Here is a 5,426-nt window from a genome sequence, read left to right on the forward strand (position 1 = left end):
GGGATGATGCCTCTGTGATGGTCTAGACTTTTTCTTCTCGTTCACTATATTGGCTTTGTGTCTGTCTTTATTGCTTTTTCTTCCTTTGTTCTCTCTGTCGGCCTGTATCTGTCTGTCTGTCTGACTTGTTTTTGTTTCTTTTTAACTTTTCTGTCCCCGTGTTGACTGTGTATATCTCTGTCTATACCTTTTTTCTCTTCGTCTGATGACTTTGTCTATCTATCTCTATCTTTTTTTTTCTTCTTTTTTCACACTATTGGCTTTCTGTCTGTCTGTCTGTCTGTCTGTCTTTCTCTTCATTTTTTTTTACAAAATCTGTAAACGTTGTGCCTATCTGTCTGTGTCGGGTCTTTTTTCTTTAAAATCACTCTTTCAACTTCGTATCTGTCTGTTTCTTTTTCTTCTTTTCTATAACTCATCTGGCTTTGTCTGTCTACCTGTCGGATTTTTTTTTTTTTGCAACTCTCTGTTGGCTCTATCTATCTGTCTGTATCTGTATTTCTATTCTTTCTCCTATTGGCCCCATATGTTTAGTTGTTTCTTCTTTTTTCTAATGCTTTGTCTTTCTTTTCTATTTTTTTTCTTCGTTGGTGATTGGCGGGTACACTGGCGTGGTTTGCTTCTCCTTTCCTATCAAACGTCTATCGTCCTGATCTCTCCTCCGCCTTTTTGTGTGTGTTTACCTTTTGATACTCTCTTGTGACGCCTCTAATCTTCGGCACTTATGTGACATTATGTTTCTTCTGTTCTTTCTGTCTGTTGGCTTTGTCTGTCTGTCTGTGTCTTTTTGGTATTTTCTTTCTATCTACATTTGTCACATTTATTGGTACATTAATTGTCATATTTATGTTATATTTATCACTTTCATTTCTATATTTGTCACATTTATTGTATTACATTAATTGTCATCGGTATTGTTACATTTGCCACATCATTTACAGTATTAATTGTCATCTTCTTGTGACATTTGAAAGCGACAAGACTGAACGAATGTCAGACAGTCTTTTAAACACTCAGACACAGTTTTAATAGATTCCAGTAGAGTCAAGATCGCTTCGACATTTAGATTACTAGACGAGTTTTTGCATAGTTTGTGTACTACAGCAGACAGCATAGAGAATACCCTGACAAAATCAGCAAATCAAGCAATAATATTTCAGTTTGAAGTTAGTTGAGACGTCCACACGGTGAAGATTTTGTTTTTTTAATTTATGAAATAAAATGTGTGGTTTTTTAGAAATAAATGTTTTACTACTTTTTGCGTCCGATAAAACTGAGATTGACTGAGACAAGAATTAGATAGAAAAGAAGTAAAACAACAACAAAAGGGTGGCGTCGGTGGCCTAGTGGTTAGGCTCTTGGACTCGCAACCGTAAGGTCGTCGGTTCGAATTCCGTCAGGGCCCGACGTTGTGTCTTTGGGAAAGGCACTTTACACGAATTTCCCTCACTTCACCCAGGTGGGAATGGGTACCCAGCTATAGACAGTAAAAGATCTTGTCAGTTTGATAGTGTTTGAGCGCGTGAAATCTGCAGCTTGCACGAGATGCTTCCTCGGAAGCTGAGAATGTTTCGAAGTGTTCTCAGGGGGGTCTGCTGGGGTAATAATAGTGGTAAAGCGCATAGAGCAAGCTCTTGAGCATGGATATAATTACAATTATTATTATAACAACAGCAACTAAAACAGAAAAACAACAACAACAATACTACCGATGACATGAAACTTCCAGATACATAATAAAAGTATGTGTAGTAGAGAAACTATTACTTGCCATATATTTGAACTCCCAGACTGAGCGCTGGGGTAGCCGCCGGACACCGTGGCCGGCATAACCTCCACACCCCTCAGCCCGTAAAAAAATGAGAGAAAACAAACAAACTAACGAAAACACACAAACAGACACACAAACACACCCACACACTCACACACACATACACATACACACACACATACACACACACACACACACACACACACACACACACACACACACACACACACACGCGCGCGCGCGTTTCTTTATTTTGCTCAAAATGTGTTAACTTGTACTCGTTAATACCTCAGGGCGCACGATCTAGGATATACAAGTCTATGGTGCAGACTCGCATCGTCATACCAAATCGTACATTGATAGTAACACTGTTGTCCGAATCAAGAAAGGATCGCCATTAACGTAATTGGTATCATTGTTGATAACGACAACAGCAGCAACAATAAAGACAAAAACATCAACTACTACAACAACAATATAAGCAATAATAGCAACAACAGCGCCAGCAGCAACAAGCAGACGAGAGCGTGCCATAATAATGTATCAGTTCCACACACACATCCACTAGTGTAGCGGTCGCGATCGACTGAAAGAAACAGCCAAGCCGACAGAGAAAGAAATAGAGAAAACAGAAGAAGAGAGTAGAGACGAATTCTTTTTCCTCTGAGGGAACGACCAAAGTCCAATATCAACGTGTCAGTGCGTCAGTTCCCAATATTCACTGCTTTGAATTTTTCACAAGCATGCAATTAATTCCACATTAAAACAAAAGCAACATTGAAAACAAAAAGGAATCATTAATCAATTATCATTTATTCTTCATTCATAATAATATGAGCAATGTGTTGGGTTTTTTGTTTCCCTTCACAGAGATTGTTCCTTTGTACTTGGTTTAATATCAAACGCCTAGAGCTGAGTGTGCACTGGGGTAGATATCTTAAAAATTATCAACACATTATTATTGTTATTATTATAAAAATAATAATATTATTATTATTACTATTATTTTAATCATTATTATTATTATTATTTTTATTATTATTATTACTAACATTTATTTATTTCTACTATTACTAGTTATAATTAATACTAATTACCATTATTATCATTATTATTATCATTATTATTATTATCATTATTATTATTACTATTATTATTATTATTATTATTATTATTGTTATTGTTATTATTATTATTATTATTATTATTATTATTATTATCATTATTATTATTATTATTATTATTATCATTATTATTATTATTGGATGACGATGAAGATCATTATCATTATCATTAGATTATGTTTTAGTACAACGGTTACCAGATCGCACCAGTTGTCTAGAGATGCCCACCATCTCACGTCGGCATCCGCTAAACCTTGCTCGTTAACTGGGAGAAAATAGAACAGTTCTAATACTTGCGCCATCAGAAGCTGACAGCGTGAGATATGGCATGCCACTTTCTCTTTCAGTTCTCGTATCCAGTATATTTTTATGATTTAACAAAAAATAAAAATATTTTACTTCTTTTTGTGTAGTTTTTTATTGTTTGATTTGTATTTTGTTTTGTTGTTTGTTTAATGGTTGTCGGGGTTTTTTTTGGTTTTTGTTTTTTTGGGGGGTTTTTTGGGGTTTTTTTTACTTTTTTAACTTATGACATCATGATTATAGCGAGTGGTTGAGGAGCATCACTGGTAGGCCATACTGACATTCTTTTCCTCTCTGCTGTTTCTGTCTGTCTGTCTGTCTGTCTCTTGCCTTTTGGGTTTGTTTGGGTTTTTTTGTTTGATGTTGTCTTTTTCCCCCTATACTTTAATGACCATCTTTGTGTCTTATGCTCTGAGAGAAGGGAATTGGTCTCTGTCTCTTTCTCTGTCTCTTTCTCCCCTCCTCTCTCTCTCTCTCTCTCTCTCTCTCTCTCTCTCTCTCTCTCTCTCTCTCTCTCTCCCTCCCTCTCTCCCACTCTGTGTGTGTCTGTCTGTATCTCTATCTCTCTGTATCCCACTGTCTGTCTGTCTCTCTTTCTCTCTCTGTCTCTCTCTCTCTCTCTCTCTCTCTCTCTCTCTCTCTCTCTCTCTCTTTCTCCCTCCATTTCCCTCTCTCTATCTCTCTCTCTTTCTCTTTCTCTCTCTATTTCTTTTTTTCTTCCTTTACCATCTTTCCATTCTCTTTCCCTTTATTTGTCTGTCTGTTGTCTCTATATTCTCTGTCTTTGTCTTTGTCTCTGCCTCTGCCTCTCTCTGTTTGCCTCTCGTTTTCTACCCCTCTCTCTCTCTCTCTCTCTCTCTCTCTCTCTCTCTCTCTCTCTCTCTCTCTCTCTCTCTTTCTCTCTCTCTCTCTCTCTCTCTCTCTCTCTCTGTCTCTCTCTCTCTCCCTCTCCCTCTCCCTCTCTCTTGCTGCAAGTCTCACTGTATTATTATTTCCTCTTCCTCTTCCCGTAATTAGAGGTTAAAACAGCAACACGACATAGAGGGTGGATAGAGGGTGTTTTTGGGGTGGCTGCTGTTTCTAGTACTGGCGGCATCAAACATCTATCATCCTCATCTCTTCTTCTTTTTTGTGTTTGCTACTCTCTTATACCACCTGTACTCTTTGGTCCTTATACACATTATCTAGGCTTTCTGCACGTGCTGTAAAACTCTTATCTAAAACTGAAATAGGTGGCTGATGCCTTTATAAATGAATTAACCTCTGATTTATTAACGTTTATAACAGCAGCAGCCATTTATTTCTAGGTGCTGTTATTATTAATCCCTTAATGGGTTATGGCGAAAGACCAGAACTATTTTTTTTTCATAGTATTTCAGCAGACTATAATAGGTGTCGGATTTCGATCGCCGATGTCAGTTTCCGATTTGCCACTCTATGATGATAATTGAGCGCTTTTAAGGACAAGCTGGCTAACCCAGATTTAAGGGGTTTCCAGAAATCTTGACATACACCAAAAGTGGGCATTGCCCTACCTATAGGAGAAGTTTGGTTTCATTGGTGTGTATATTTGTTTGGTTATAGAGAAAACTCTCCTTGCCTTTGGATGACGATGAAGATCATTATCATTATCATTAGATTATGTTTTAGTACAACGGTTACCAGATCGCACCAGTTGTCTAGAGATGCCCACCATCTCACGTCGGCATCCGCTAAACCTTGCTCGTTAACTGGGAGAAAATAGAACAGTTCTAATACTTGCGCCATCAGAAGCTGACAGCGTGAGATATGGCATGCCACTTTCTCTTTCAGTTCTCGTATCCAGTATATTTTTATGATTTAACAAAAAATAAAAATATTTTACTTCTTTTTGTGTAGTTTTTTATTGTTTGATTTGTATTTTGTTTTGTTGTTTGTTTAATGGTTGTCGGGGTTTTTTTTGGTTTTTGTTTTTTTGGGGGGTTTTTTGGGGTTTTTTTTACTTTTTTAACTTATGACATCATGATTATAGCGAGTGGTTGAGGAGCATCACTGGTAGGCCATACTGACATTCTTTTCCTCTCTGCTGTTTCTGTCTGTCTGTCTGTCTGTCTCTTGCCTTTTGGGTTTGTTTGGGTTTTTTTGTTTGATGTTGTCTTTTTCCCCCTATACTTTAATGACCATCTTTGTGTCTTATGCTCTGAGAGAAGGGAATTGGTCTCTCTCTCTCTCTCTCTCTCTCTCTCCCC

The sequence above is a fragment of the Aplysia californica genome, unplaced genomic scaffold (assembly GCF_000002075.1).
Source record: "Aplysia californica isolate F4 #8 unplaced genomic scaffold, AplCal3.0 scaffold01289, whole genome shotgun sequence".
NCBI lineage: Eukaryota > Metazoa > Mollusca > Gastropoda > Aplysiida > Aplysiidae > Aplysia > Aplysia californica.